This window comes from Apium graveolens, chromosome 5, assembly GCF_009905375.1.
Source record: "Apium graveolens cultivar Ventura chromosome 5, ASM990537v1, whole genome shotgun sequence".
NCBI lineage: Eukaryota > Viridiplantae > Streptophyta > Magnoliopsida > Apiales > Apiaceae > Apium > Apium graveolens.
In genome coordinates, this window is record NC_133651.1 from 21,830,201 (window position 1) to 21,846,651 (window position 16,451).

Genomic DNA, 16,451 nt, shown 5'->3' on the forward strand with positions numbered 1-16,451 from the left:
GTAATTTTTTTTCCAACCAAGTGAAATATGAGAACTCCTTCAGACGACGGCATACATTCCTTCTTTAAGGGGGAGATAAAAGCTTAAGTAATAGTTTGGAGGATTCCTCAACTAAGGGGGAGAAATAGCAGGGAGGAAGAAAAAGATCCTACATATGTACACTACACCACACCATTGTTGGTTGTAACTACAGATCCTATTGTACGGGAGAGGTGGTAAACACAAGGTGATTTTCTAGTAAGGGAAGAAGATATTTTCAAAAGGGGAGTACCATTGGTTTTTATCTGCGGATCCTATTATATGGGAGAGGTGGTAAACGAAGGTGATCTTCTTTAATCAGTTGATTCTCATAGGGGGAGAAGCAAGAGAGATATGTGCTTCTCAACAAGAAATGTGGTTGTACAAAAGAAGATGAAACTACTTGAAGATATGTTCAGTCTAGAGGAACATCTATTTGGAATTTGGAAAAGGTTAAATGTTATCCAAAACTTTTCTGCTATTTACTTTGCATTTCTGTTTATATCTTTTTCTTATTTGTTAGTTGAGTTATCCTCTAGGTATTTGTGTGTTATTGTCTAACAAACAAATAGGGGGAGATTGTAAGGCATATGTCATAGCCTATTTGTTTATTCGAGGATTTAACTCAACTCAAATAAGAATGTAACAAGTAAATAGTGGATCTACCGTCAAAGAGATCTCATAAAGTAACATCTGTCAAAGCATTCAGAAACAAGGTTCATCTACAGACTTGAGGAATTAATTCACTGGAAGAAGTTCAAGAAATTGTTCAAGCCTCAGTGATATAAATCAAGATTTTGGATTTAATCAAGTGACAGAGATCTTGTCAGGGTATCAATTAATTACAGGGATTTAATCTGAAATTAAAGTCAAGACATGAAGAAACGTCACGGAAGTTGATCACTCATGAACCAGACAGTACATCGAGTGTCAACATTGAAGTGGTGGAATTGATTCATAATTCTCAGTGATTTTCAGAAGATTTTCAGAAGAATGGTTACTGCTCAAGGTTAGTATTAATTCTCTATTAATTAATTAAGTCATATAATTTAATTAAGAAAATAAATTATATCTGCAAAGATTAATTTATTGATTAATTGAATTAATTGATTAATTAATTCAAAATTAATATTAAGAATTTTCAGAAGTTTAATTGGATTAAAAACATTCTTAAATCAGCAAGACAATTGAAAATGAACTAGCATGACAATCTGGATTGTCATACCGATTGTCATGCCAAGTCATTTCAATAGTCATACCGAAAGTTCTACTGGGGAGGAGATTGTGTTGCTAGCTCAACTGATTGTCATACCGAAAGTTATTGTAGTTCAATCAGATTGTCTTACTAGTACAATCAATAGTCCTACCGATTGTCTTGCTGAGCTCAGGATTGTCTTGCCAGTTCAATGAGAGTTTGTTGATTGATTTAAAAAGAAAAGAAGAAGCAGAAGACTATATACACACAGAACACAAGTCAAAAACAAGAACACAGCAGAAAAGAAAAAGAAGACAATATTTCATCCTTCATCTGCATACTTCAAGATCATAATTTCTAGTTTGTAAAGTTAAATCCAATCAACTAGAAATCATTCTCTTGTTCTTGTGTAACTATCTAGCGGATCAAAATCCCTAGAACTTAATCTCAACTTGTGTTTAGCATTTGAATCTTTTTATTACAAAAATAGAAAAAGTTCATGTCGAATTTATTCTAGATTTGTGATAATTAATTTGAGATTAATTCCTTGTAATCGATACCGTTGTTGTAACACCCTTCAAGTTTAATAATATTCTTATTTAACTTGAATTTTGTTTCACATTTTTATTCCACATTTAATTCGATTATTCGGTACTATTTGTATTCAACCCCACCTTCTACAAACACATTGGGACCTAACAAGAGGTATTCCTCAAGTGGAGTTTTCTAAAGATGGATTGTGTGATGCCTGCCAAAAAGGAAAGCAGGTCAAAGCATCATTCAGAAAGAAGCTTGATTCAACAACTGAAGAACCTTTGCAACTGCTACGCATGGATTTATTTGGACCAGTCAATGTGTTGTCCATCTCAAGGAAAAGATTTTGCCTAGTAATTGTAGATGATTTCTCAAAGTTCTCTTGGACATATTTCCTAAAGTCTAAAGATGAGACTAGTGAAATCATCATCAATCACATAAGGCAAGTCAATAATCATCCTGATTTCAAAGTTAGAAGAATCAGCAGCAAGAACTCCACAACAGAATGGAGTAGTAGAAAGGAAGAACAGATCACTTATTGAAGCTGCAAGGACAATGCTTGAAGAATCTAAATTACCAACATATTTCTGGGCTGAAGCTGTAAATACTACATGCTACACTCAAAATATTTCTCTGGTTAATCAAGCAAAATGCATGACTCTCTATCAATTATTCAAGAACAAGAAACCAACTCTAAATTTTCTTCATGTCTTTGGCTGCAAATGTTATATCTTGAGAAATCAAACTGATTAGAATGAGAAGTTTAATGCTAAAGCAGATGAAGGAATTTTTGTTGGATATGCTGTTGGTAAAGCATATAGAGTCTACAATCTAAGAACCAACATTGTTGTGGAATCAATACATGTTGTGTTTGATGATAAAAAGATTAAAGGACTGCAAGATGGAAATTACCATGAGAGCCTCAAATTTAACAATGTGGAGATGGTTAGTGATGACAGTGATGATGAAAGTGATCAAGAAACGGTATCATGGATAATGCAGAAAAATCCACTACCAACGAAGCACAAAATTCAACATCTGTCGAGTTGCATAATGCTTCATCCATCGGGAGACAGTCTGCTTTATCCGTCGGGAAACAACCAACCTCATCCATCGGTACTCAAAATTCACCATCCGTCAGGTCATCAAAAGAAGCTGGAGGTCAGAATAGATCACTTACAGAAAGCTCCCCTTTCTCAAATCAAAGATCCATTAACTCAGGGGGAGTTTCTAATAATCAAAACTCAATCACACATCAAGACTACAATGAGGCCTCTTCAACTAGAGCTAATCTACCTCAACAAAGGAAATGGACAAAGGATCACCCCTTTGAGCTCATCATTGGTGATGTATCTTCTAGAGTTTAAACAAGGAGAGAAACTCAAGAAGAATGTCTATACAGCAGCTTTCTTTCTAAGGAAGAACCAAAGAAGGTAGAAGAAGCTTTGTTGGATCCTGATAGGATTTTAGCTATGCTGGAGGAGCTAAACTAATTTGAGAGGAATAAGGTATGGAAGCAGGTGCCCAAGCCTAAAGGAAAGAATCCAATAGACACCAAATGGGTATTCAGAAACAAGATGGATGAAAATGGTATAATAGTCAGGAACAAAGCTAGATTGGTTGCTAAGGGCTATTATCAACAAGAAGGAATAGATTTTGATGAAACATTTGCTCGTGTTGCAAGACTTGAAGCCATCAGAATCTTCTTAGCCTATGCAGCCCATGCCAATTTCAAAGTCTATCAAATGGATGTCAAAAGTGCCTTTCTGAATGGAGATTTGGAGGAGGAAGTATATGTCAGTCAGCCTCCTGGTTTTGAAGATCCAAACTTTCCAGAATATATTTATTATCTTTTGAAAGCATTTTATGGATTGAAGCAAGCACCTAGAGCCTAGTATGACACTTTGTCAAAGTTTCTTTTAGAGAATCACTTCACTAGAGGTACTGTAGACAAAACTATTTTCTTTAGAAATGTTAACGGCTCTAGTATACTTGTTCAAATTTATGTAGATGACATTATTTTTGGCTCTACAGATGAAAAATTTTGCAAAAAATTTGCCAAATTGATGCAAAGTAAGTATGAAATGAGTATGATGGGGGAACTAACTTACTTTCTTGGTCTGCAAGTTAAGCAAGTTAGTGATGGAATATTTATTAGTCAAACTTAATACATTTATGATCTTTTAAAGAAGTTTGATCTAATGGATTGCACATCTGCAAAAACTACCATGGCTACTGCAACTAAGCTTGAATTAAACACTACTGAAAAGTCTGTAGATATTTCAAGTTATAGGGGCATGGTTGGCTCAGTTCTGTACTTAACAGCTAGTAGACCAGATATAATGTTTGCTACATATTTGTGTGCTAGATTTTAGGCTGATCCTAGAGAATCTCACTTAGTAGCTATTAAGAGAATTTTCAGATATCTCAAGGGAACACCAAAACTTGGCATTTGGTACCCTAGAGATTCTGGTTTTGATCTAACTGGTTATTCAGATGTAGATTATGCAGGTTGTAGAATTGAGACAAAGTACAACAGGAACCTGTCAATTTTTAGGAAACAAGCTTGTGTCCTGGTTCAGTAAAAAGCAAAATTCAGTTTCTACTTCTACAGCTGAAGCTGAATATATTATTGTTTGCAGTTGCTGTGCACAGATTTTGTGGATGAAAAACCAATTGCTAGACTATGGTCTGCAAGTGGAAAGAATTCCCATTTTCTGTGATAACACAAGTGCAATTGCCATCACTGAAAATCCAGTGCAACATTCAAGAACAAAGCACATAGACATCAAGTACCACTTCATAAGGGAACATGTAATGAATGATACTGTGGACTACATTTTGTTCCAACTGAAAAGCAGCTTGCAGATATATTTACCAAGCCACTGGATGAATCCACCTTTTCAAGGTTGGTAGGTGAGTTAGGTATGCTAAATTATTCTTAAATCTTTTCAGATAATTTGCAAGTTGTATTGCAGCCAGAAATTTAATTGGTTTTACAGTCTTGAATGAAATTTTGGCTAAGTCAAAATTTATATCTCGGCGGATGATCATTATCCATCGAGTTTAATCATCTGTCGGTATATGTTTTGTTAATAAAATCGATTATTTTTATAGAATATTTCATGACTCGACGGATAACTGATTTATCCTCATCCGTCGAATTGTCTGAATCTTAGCCATTAATTCCCTGAACTTTATCCATCGAGTATACTTACAGTTTATAAGTATAACAGGATGAATAATTGAAGGAATTTTTACAGTTTATTTTTAAACGACTATTTTGGGCAATTCTTATTGATTACTTTATTTTACTTTATTATTTTTGACAGTTATTTTCGAGATAGTATAAAAGCTTAATTCATTTTCATTGCCTTTTTTTTATCATTCTCAAATCATCTGCTCTAAATTCTCTCTCTCTCAAAAGCAATTATCATCTCTATCTCTGCAATTTCCACTCTCTAACAATGGCACCAGTCTTCAAGATCATGTCACAAACTGGATTCATCTATGAGAAGAATAACTTCACGGATCTGGTAAACAAGGAGATTCACCAGTCTGGTGACTACCACAAAATGATGGATTTTGTGAAGAACTGCAAACTCAACTATGCCATGTTGGAATCACCCACCATCTTCTGTGAGGTTGTTGAAGAAATGTGGTCAACTGCTGTGTACAACTCAAACTGATAAGACCATCACACTCACTATTAAAGGTAAGTAATAGTAATGTTGTTAAAGCATGCTTCAAGATTCCTGATAATACTGTAACTACACCACACACAGACACTGACATTATTAACATGCTTAACTTCATGAACTATGCACTCTCTACTTCTAAATTAAGTGAAATTAGGAGGTTGGGTCTTGGAAAAGAATGGAGTTATCTATGTGATATTGTTACTAAGGTATTCTCTGGTAAAATCAGTAATTTTGATTCTGTCAATATCTCTATACTTAACATGCTTTACATGCTAGTTACTGATAAGTACTTTAACTTTAGTGATCTTGTTTTGTTTGAGTTGGGGTTTAAGTTAGGTGAGTTAAATAAGAGGGGTAAAAAATTTTACTATGCTAGATTTTTCATGATGTTAACTAACCACCTCTGTGAGGGAATTGTGCTTGAGAACCCAACCAACAAACTAGATTGTTGGGTTCAAGAAAGAAGAATTATTGCAGATTTGAACAGGGCAAACTATCACAGAGAGGTGCCACTCTACTATTTCCCTGTAATGGAAGCACCTCAGTTAAGTGAGGTAAGTTCATCTGTCTCTGCTATTCCAACCTCGCAAATTTCTTTGCCTAGTATAGTTATGGCAACTGTGTCAATGACCTAACAGTTGTCTACCCAAGCTACCAAACCATCAAAAATTTCTAAATCCAAGTCAAAGAAAGCCCCCTCTGGTATCTCTCAAAAGATGCCAGTTACAAAATTCACCACACCTAAAGAGGGGAGTGTGAAGGTGGAAAAGGTAGGTGAGGGACAGGGTGAACATCAAAGAAACCATAAGGATAAGGTTGGAGAGGTGAGTGTTTCCCAGCCTAGCCACACTGCAGTTTCCCAACAAATTGCAGTGCTTAATAAGAAAATAAGCTCATTGCTAGTTGCATCCTCTCAAAAAGATGTGACTATTGAACAAAGCTCTCAGCCAAGAGCACAGGCCAAAAGGGTAAGGGACACAAGCTCACCCCAAACCTATACTAGAAAGAAGAAACCAAAAACCCTTGGGGATGCATAGGGTTCACACACTGTGCAAACTGGTGCTAAAGACACAGTCACTGCACCTTTTCAAAGTCAATTTGATGTGGCTCCAATAAATGTGGAGTCACAACCAAAATCTTTAGTTATGAAGCACCCCAAACACCAAATTCTCCCACAAACTCTCTGGATGTGGATATGATCAACACATCAATTCCTGATTCCCCTTCTTTAACTCTATTGGGGAAGCCAAACTCTAGTGCAAGTGAGCATCATCTTTTGGATGATTTGTTGGCTCACTTGCCAATTCTTTCAGGAACTGTTGAGACATCTGTGCCAAAATTTTCATCAATCTGCACAAAGTCCACAATAGTTTCCACTCCAAACTCATTTATTCCTACTCTCTCGATGGATATTATTCATCCGTCGAGTAGTGATTGTATCCCGACGGATAAGCTTAACAGCAGTTATCCGTCGGATAGTCAAACTGCTAACTCAACGGATATCCCTTATATGTCGAGTGTCTCTGCACAGCTTCAAATTTCATCAATTATCTCAAGTGCAGAAGACTTAGTGGTAGTATAATCACTCCTAGGATTGAGGGAAGAGAGTGTTATGAGTGAGAGTCTGGGTTGCTCCCAGGAAAAAGGAGAGGAAAAGAGTGCAAATATGCAATCCAGTTCTTCAGGATTGGCAAAAGAGAGTGTGTGGAGTCCCACCTTAGATGGTGAGGTTGAAGGTGTGAGGGTGGGGAGCCAAGGTGAGACCTTGATACAACAAAAGAGAGATAATGAGAGAAATGCAGGTACAGGAGCTATAAAGGTGGATGTCATTGCAAGTGAGTTAATGAATGTCCAAGATGCAGACAGAGAGGGACTATCTCAGCAACCTCAAGCTGTTATAGATTCTACCTCCCTTGATGCTGAGACATTTACTCACTTAGTTCAGCATATCAACTTCTAGCTGAACAGGGCAATGACAATGCAGAAAGGATGCTTAACTTGGTGCACACCATACAGTCAATCCTAAGAGCTAAGGATGCCATCACAGCTTTACCCTCTACAGCTGGTGATGTTGATTATGAGACCGGTGGTTCAGAAGAATTCTTTGGAGGTGAAGGTGGAGATAGTGAAGAAGAGCCATTGGACATAGGGGGAGAAGTAGGCTCTAGTTCAAGATCAGGCATGCCATCTTGGGCATTTTCAAAGCACTGTGATGAACACTACTTCAAGACAACCTTGATCCAACTCATAAATCAGACAAATTCTGCTCTTCAAACCACCACAAATGCCAACACCAAAAAGCTTCTTCAAGCACATTTTGCTTCTCTACAACTGTAACAAATTCAAGGTTTTCAACTTGCTCGAGATGTCAACATTATCAAAGGTGATATTGATGAGATGAAAAAGGCCATTCTGACAAGATGGACTCTAAACTTCCAGAAGCTACAATGCTTGACATCAAGAGATAACTCAGGAAAAATTCTGATCTTGCCACAAAGATAGATGTCTTAGATACAAGAATGACAGCAATGGAAGCATCTCTTACAGCAATTCATCTACACCAAGCTCAACAGACAGACTTGCTTCAGAAACTGGTGGTTGCACAGACCTCCTCTACTCAACTTGCTGATAACAAAAAGGGGGAGAAAGAGAATTCTAGGGGTGAGGGGGAGCAAAAAGTGCTCAACATTGAAGTTAGCAAAGTAATTATGCCTTCAATTACTTTCACCAAGCCACCAGCCAAAGATAGCATTGATCTGATAAATGAAGCAGCAGCCAATTTAAGAGCGGCTGAAAAGAAGCAGTTGAATCCAATCAACTAGGAGAAAATTGATGAGGACATTCAAAAGAAGTTTGGGCTAGCAAAGAAGCCAGAAAAGTCAACCATTCATCACTCTCAAGTCAGGAAAATCTCTGTGAATGAAATGAGCATGAACTATCTAGAAAGAGGACAATCATCCTGCATCAAATCTCCAAAGGCTGAAGTACTTTTGAAGCCAAGGGTGAACTATCCAAAATCATCACTAAAGAACCCTTTATTACAGTGTATGAGACACCAAAGCCTGATGAGAAGAAACTGTTGTCAAGATCCATTGCCTTCTACAAAGATCCAGCTGATTCAGCTTTGAAAAGGAGAATTGCTAAAGTTTTCAGGAATGGTAAAGAAATTTGTGTGGTGGCTAGACATCCTCAATTTGCTGAAGCAAGGAGAGAAGAAAAGACAAGATTGAAGCAAGAAAAGAAGCAAGCTGCTCTAGATGTTAAAAAGGCTAAACAAAAGAAAGATCAAGTTGCCATCTTGGCCAAGCTACAAGATGTGAAACCAATACAACAAATTCCCACTCAGCCATCTGAAATTACTGAATCTCAAGATCCAAAGAAGCAAGTTGAACCACAACCGAATAAATCTCACAGATACAAGAAATTGGCCAAAAGAACCAAAAGGAAATTGAACTTTGTTGGTAAGGAATTGGAGGATCAGTTTCCCAAAAAATCCAGTCCAACTACAACTCAAGCATCAAAACCATCAGTGGTATTTGAAGACATTAAGGTGGTGGATCCTTACAGGAACATTCATGGTGAACCTATTGTGCCTAAGGATGAACCAATAGACTGGGAAAGTCTACCAATTCCTGACTTCAATTTGCCAATCCTTAACAAGCCGAAGAGAACAAAGTCAAGAGCAGTCAAGAAAGTGAAGTTGTCACCTCTCAAATCCAAATCTTTAATCAAAGCTCAATCCAAAGTCAACAAGGGAGATCACATGTACTTATGTGACATCAAGGAATTCTCTGATCTAAACCTCTATCTAGATGAACTGGAAGAAGTTAGAGGGATTGATGCCTACAGAAATCTACCTGAAAGGTTAGTTTTCAAGTACAGGGGAGGAAAGGAGATTCAATGGCCACTTCACAGGATCCTTCAAGAAAGCCAATCTATGCTGATAAAGGTTTATTCATCATTCAAGAAGAACTTTGGATTCAATATAACTGCAAGAAGACTGGTTCTAAAGAAGATTGAAGAACTGAGGAGTATTAGAGCTAAAGATGCACTCCCAAAGACTCTAACAATTCCTTACACAGGAAGTAGAGTGCATCTAAGGTCCTACTGGTTGATGGAGTTCATGGATGATAAAAGAGTTAGAAGATTTTTCAGATTAGAAGACCAATTGAGCATCTCTAGCAATGAGACTCTTTTGGAGATGCAAGAAAAGCTAAATCTCTCAGAATCTGATGAACTGGAATTCCACAGACAGCTCCAAAATCATATAGAAGAAAACAACAGAAAGCTTGGAAAGAGATCCAGACCTTCAAGGAACTAGATTAATCTGCTCAGGCTAGAGGAGCATCTTGAAAATGACTGTGAGCTAATCTTTGTGCATTTTGTTATTTGAAGCACTTTACAGTTTTATCTACTTACTTTTAAAGTTGTATTTTTAGGGTGTTCTGTTATCATCAAGTTTCTCTTAATTTATGGCTACAATTCCAGTAGACATAAATTGGGGGAGATTGTTGTGGATATGTTGTGAACTTGATAATTTCATTAACAAGACACCTTAGTAGATTTTACTTAGTGAAAAATGTAGCACTCGACGGATAAGGAATATAGTCCCGACGGATGACTCAAAATAGTCTCGGCGGATGATGATCAATTATCCATCGAGTGAGTAGCTTGTGTAATAATGAGTCTGTAACACATTTCTGCATACACCTTGTTTAGATTCTGTAGTAGCACTCAAATCATGTTGACTTTAATTAGATATGCAGAATAGGTTGATTAATTGTACATAGATGATGTCTTGTAATTCTGTATAAATGAAATGAAGTCAAGTGCCAGATAGCTACCCGACGGATAAAAAACAATGCCACTCGACGGATGATCAACAAGGCAACCCGACGGATGATCATGTACCCGACGGATAATCAATTCAAACATCAGTTGACAATGATAACACAGTCACATGCGTCAAGTGTATGCAAAAGGAATGTGGAAGCCTATTCAACTGGGTTTTAGAGAACAAAGAAGCATTACCATTTCCATGCTATTATGAAGATATTCAAAGATGCTGGAATAGAATAATGAAGCAGCTTAGTATTAGACTTGATAGGTTTTATTTTATTATCTTGTCTTATTACTTTGTAATCTTGGTGATATATAAACCAAGAAGTAGCAAATAGAACAACAAGAACACTAAGCAAGAAAATTCTTAGAGAAACATTTGTAAGTTGTATTCTTAGCATTTCTCTGTAAACTTAGTTGTTCATATTTATAAGCAGCTGTGAGCTAATCTTGCTACACAGAGTTCTCTTGATATAATATATATCTCTGGTGGATACATTCAAATCCACCAGAAAGTTTTTAAAGACTTGTGTTTTTAATTACTTGTGTTTTGATTTTACTAACTTCTCATTCCGCACTTTGCAAATCAAACACTTATATATTATTAAGATAGAACATTTTGTAATTTGTTAAAAAGGTCCAAGAATTCCATTCAACCCCCCCTTCTGTAATTCTTGTTGCATTGTTAGGGACTAACAAGCACCTTGAAATGACATGCAAATATTCTTTACTTTCTTGCTTCAATTTTTCAATAGAAGCATTTTACAATTTATCTATTGTTTACTGTATTATTTTTAATTAGGGTTTTTTGTTATCATTAAGTTAACCTGAATTTATGCCTATAATTCTATTAGACATAAATTGGGAGAGATTATAAGGAATATGTTGCAGGCTTGATGATAATTTACCAAAACACTCTAACTAGATAAGTCAAATGATTTTGTAAATTTTAACGGATGACCACATTATTTGTCCATTGAAAGAGTAGCTTATTTGAATAAGTTTATAGCACATTCTGTATACTATATTAGCTCGGGAATTTGGGAGTTTTAGTTATTTTTAAGTGATATTGACTACTAGCGAGATATACAAAATAGAAGGGTTAATTGTAAATACAAAATGCCTTGTAATTTTGTAGAAACAACTTCAACTGTTAATCTACAAAGCATCAACGGATGAGCTAGTCAAGTTTCAACGGATAACTCTTATGAAGCCTCAACGGATGATCAACCAAAATAGCAATTGAAAGGGACTTAATAGTGACTTGTCAGTCACATGGGTTGATTGTATATAAAAGGAATATGGCAGTCTGAACTCAGGTTTTAGAAAAAAAATGAAGCATTTCTATTTCCATGCAAAAAAGGGATGTTCAAAGATGCAGCATCTAAATGGATTGTATTGGACAGAGGAATGAAGAAATATTTTGTCTTATTTCACATGTATCTTGGTGGTATATAAACTAAGAGTAGAAAGTGTTTAGTTCTCAAGTATGTTATTCTGATTTAGAACAATAGAGCAAAAAAGTTGTATCCCTAGTCTCTAGAGTTTAAGTTAGAAAAAAAAATTAAGCAGATTTGTGTTATTGGCATCACAGAGTATTTTTCTCAATATATATATCTCTGGTGGAAATATCAATCCACTAGAAAGTTTTTAAACACCTATTTATTTACTTTGTGTTCTTTAATACTATTATTATTTATCTGCACTCGAGCATATTCAAACACAGTTATATATTTTAGTAAGAAGTTTTCAAAGTTTTAAAAAGTATTCAGAATTCCATTCAACCCCCCTTCTGTAATTTTGTTGATATATTGTTAGGTAATAACAATGAGCTTTATCCAAAATCTCTCGATGTAGATCATCAACATCATGAACACAAATTCTCTCACCACACATAAGGAAATCGTCTTGTAGTCTAAAATCAGTATCTTTTCTTTGTCTCACATTTTCAATAAAATCTGCCAATTTTGGATCACGAGGTTGTGCTTCTTGTATTCTCTCTTTCGACATTGGCCTTATATTCAATGTAGCAAGCAACACTTAAATATTATCAATATCTAAACTCACATTCATCGCCCTCAATTCAATTAAAGATGTCAGTAAAGATACCTGAAGACTTGAGAAATTATTTCTACTATTTCTGCTCAAGGCATCAGCAATGGTGTTTTCTTTTCCTGGATGGTATTATTTTCTTTTCCTGGATGGTACTCGATAGTGCAATCATATCTTTTAAAAGTTCAACCCATCACCTTTGTCTCGTATTTAAATCCCTTTGAATCATTAAATACTTCAAACTCTTATGATCAGTAAAAATTTGAAATGTTTCACCATATAAGTAGTGCCTCCATATATTCAGAGCAAATATCACCACTGCTAATTCTAAATCATGAACCGAATTTGAAATTTTATGTGACCTCGATTTTCTTAAAGCGTGTGCAATTACCCTTCCATGTTATAAGAACACATCATAATCCTTGGTGAGATGCATCACTATAATTAACAAAACCTCCCTAACCTGATGGAGTACTCATGATAGGAGCTGAGGTCAACCGATGCTTTAATTTGTCAAAAAATTCTTGGGCTACTTCATTCCATTGAAAAGGTACATTATTTCGAAGTAACTTATTCATTGGTCCTGTAATCTTTGAAAATCCTTCTACAAAATGTCTATAATAACCAGTCATACCCAGAAAACTCCTTACTTCTGTTATACTTCTTGTGCCTCCCATTTAAGTATTACTTCTATTTTCTTTGGATCAACTTATATCCCTCTACTAGAAATAACATGTCCTAAAATTACCACATGATATAACCAGAATTCACATTTGCTCAACTTAGCATATAATTGTTTCTCTTTTAATGTTTGCAAAATTATACTCAAGTGTTTTTCGTGATCCTGGGCACTTTTGGAGTAAATAAGTATGTCGTTAATGAAAACTATAACGAACCTATCAATAAAAGGTTGGAATACCTTATTCATCAGCACCATAAACACTGCTTGTGCATTAGTTAGTCCAAAAGGCATGAAAAGAAACTCAAAATGACCATATCGTGTTTGAAAAGTAGTCTCATGAATATCTTCTTTTGCAATCTTTAACTGATGGTAACCTGATCTCAAGTCAATTTTCGAGAAAACACATGCACCTTGTAATTGTTCAAATAAATCATCAACTCTTGGTAATGGATACTTGTTCTTTACAGTAACCTGATTCAGCTTCTGGTAGTCTATACATTATCTCATGGTACCATCTTTCTTCTTAACAAACAATACGGGCACACCCGAATGTGAAAAACTTGACGAATATAACCTTTTTCCAGTAGCTTTATTAATTATTTCTTTAACTCCTTCAATTCTACTGGTGCCATTCGATATGGAGAATTCAAGATCAGTGTTGTGCCGGAAGAAGCTCAATACAAAACTATGTATCTCTATCTGGTGGAATTTCTGGTAATTCCTCTGAAAATACATCTAGAAATTCCTTAACCTCCATAATATCTTCAAGTTTACTCGTAGTTGCATTAGTGGCAACCACATGTGCCAAATAAACACCACACCCATTTTTAATCATCTTAAAAGCTTTCATAGCATAAACTAAACAACTCGGTATCATTTGATGATCACCATAAAATGATATTTTATTCCGAATAGGAGTATCAATCACAACTTCTTTGGTATAATAATCTACCTTTGCATGATGTCTAGACAACCAATCCATACATAATATTATATTAAACTCACGGAAAGGTAAGACTATCAAATCTGCATATAACTTTGCCTCGCTTATCTGAATAAGACAATCTCTATATATTTTATCTACAATCCCCATGGAGTGTGAACATTAACTTTATAATCTAATGTGTCAGTATTCTAGTGTACATGTGATGTCATATTAGATTATATGAATGAATGCGTAGATCAGGGATCAATAAGAACGCAAGCTTCTAAGTTATGGAAAAGAAGTTTACCGGTGATTAGTTTAGGTGTCGTTGCGGCTTTACCTCTGGTAACACAAAAACTCGTGCATGTGTAGGTACCCTAGAGCGTTGTGCTTCAGACCGACCAATACCACCAACATCAGTAGTTACTTTTCTCCGACCTTTACCAAAAGATGTTTCAGTTCCCCTAGCTCCAATATTCAGAACAGTTGCCTCTGACGCGGCTTGCCCACTGTTTACTTTTTATGGACATTCTCTCATAAAATATCCTTGTTCACCATAAAAATAGCACCCTCCAGAAATCCCTCGACATTCCCCAGGATGTTGTTGACAACAGTATTGACATGTAGTTTTCACTTGCAGGGTTGATGGTTGATTTCTGTTGGCATTCCCGGAAATATAGGACCTTCCACCTCTAGATTCAAAAACACCTCCCCCTGCAGGTGCACTAAAATTCTGACGTTTACCTGGTCTTTCACAAATCCACCTAAATATCAAGATCTTTCTCTTTTGGTACTTTGAAAGAAAGTCGACTTTTCCTTGATTAAATGTTCAGTTCTGATGGTTGCATCTCGCAAGTCAGTGTAACTACGAAGATCTCCAGGAGTAATCTTGCTTCGAATATCATATTTGAGACCTTATTCAAAATGCCTACATCGATCCCTTTCAGTTGAGACCACAACCACTGCATAATGAAATAATTGCGTGAACTTTACCTCATCTTCAGCCACACTCATATTCCCTTATTTCAAAGTCAAAAACTATCCCTGCTTCTAATACCTGTATTTCTCAAGCATATACTTGTCTCTTAACTCACGTAGAAAATCATCCCAAGTTAATATTGGTGGTTACACAACTAAGTCCGGAATGGTCTTCTACCAATCATATGCATCTCCTTGCGGCAATGACACTGCATAATCAAACTCCTCCTGTGGAACACAATGCATCATAGAATACCCTTTTAGTTCGTTTTACCCATTTTTCTGGTTCAGCGGGATCTATAGTGCCAGAAAAGTCGATTACCCCTAAATTTCTGAGTTCTTTATAACCACGTCTTACATGTTCATCTTCAAGAATAATCCAGGGTCCTTCCACTTTCTGTTCTAGATCTACATTGTGTACATGCAAGTGTACGCCTTCGTAAAGGCGTGTGATCCACTTGTAGACTATTGGCCAGCTACTCCATTTATTTATACAATAGGAACGTGAATATCTTGATTCATATCCATATACCTTTAAATATATACATATAGATAAAACTATGTAATTATTACTTATCATGAATAATAGGCATAAAGAAATCTTTTATCCATGTTTTTGGTAGCCATGTTACTTAACGATTAATGCCTTTTTTCTTCGGCATGTAAATATTTTTAGTTAGGTAATATTTTTAAATTATCGTTGAATTAAACATTATTCAAGATGCCGATATAAAATCAAACAAAACCCGTTAAATTTATTTCTACTTTTTTTCAACTTCATATTAATTCTTTTTTTAACACATTTTCAAATTAATAAAATATTATTTGAACAGTTTATTTTAAAGTTACGAATGTTTTGTTTTTAATTCGAACTTTAGGTACATAAATAGCACCATTTCGAATTTTGAGATACATATTTTACATTTCAAAAGATTTCCACTAAAGGTGTTAAAATAAAACGGTTATACAAAAAATATACATTTTCGATAACTTTAGATACACATTTTGCTATTTTAAAGTTACATATATAGAAGTTATATCAAAATTTGATATGCAGCGCGTTGATTTTCACTGTTGTCATGGTTTTATAATCCTCGTCCAAACCAAAGTCAATGTATAATGATTATAAATAACTGCTGAACCTGATTTCTTGACCTGGACTTACCTTGTACTGGGCTAGACATAAAGTCGATATCAATGTCATACACCTGTGATTCTTTGAAAGTGGAATAGCTAGAGCATAGCACAGCATGTAGAGGGAAAGCAAACACAAAACCAAATATCACCATTGAGGTATTTTTCTAACATGCAGAAAGCAAAGTTCTGCAAAAACTGTAAAATGTCTCAAGTATCAATTTTGACAGGATACAAAATAAAGCATATGGGCATTGACATATTTTGGTATTTGAGACAGCTTGATGGACAGTAACTATACATCATATAAGTACTCCTGCAAGACTTTGAGATCTTTATGCAAAAAGGCCTATTTCAAGATATCTAATAATTCTTTTGGTCAACTAGCCTGTT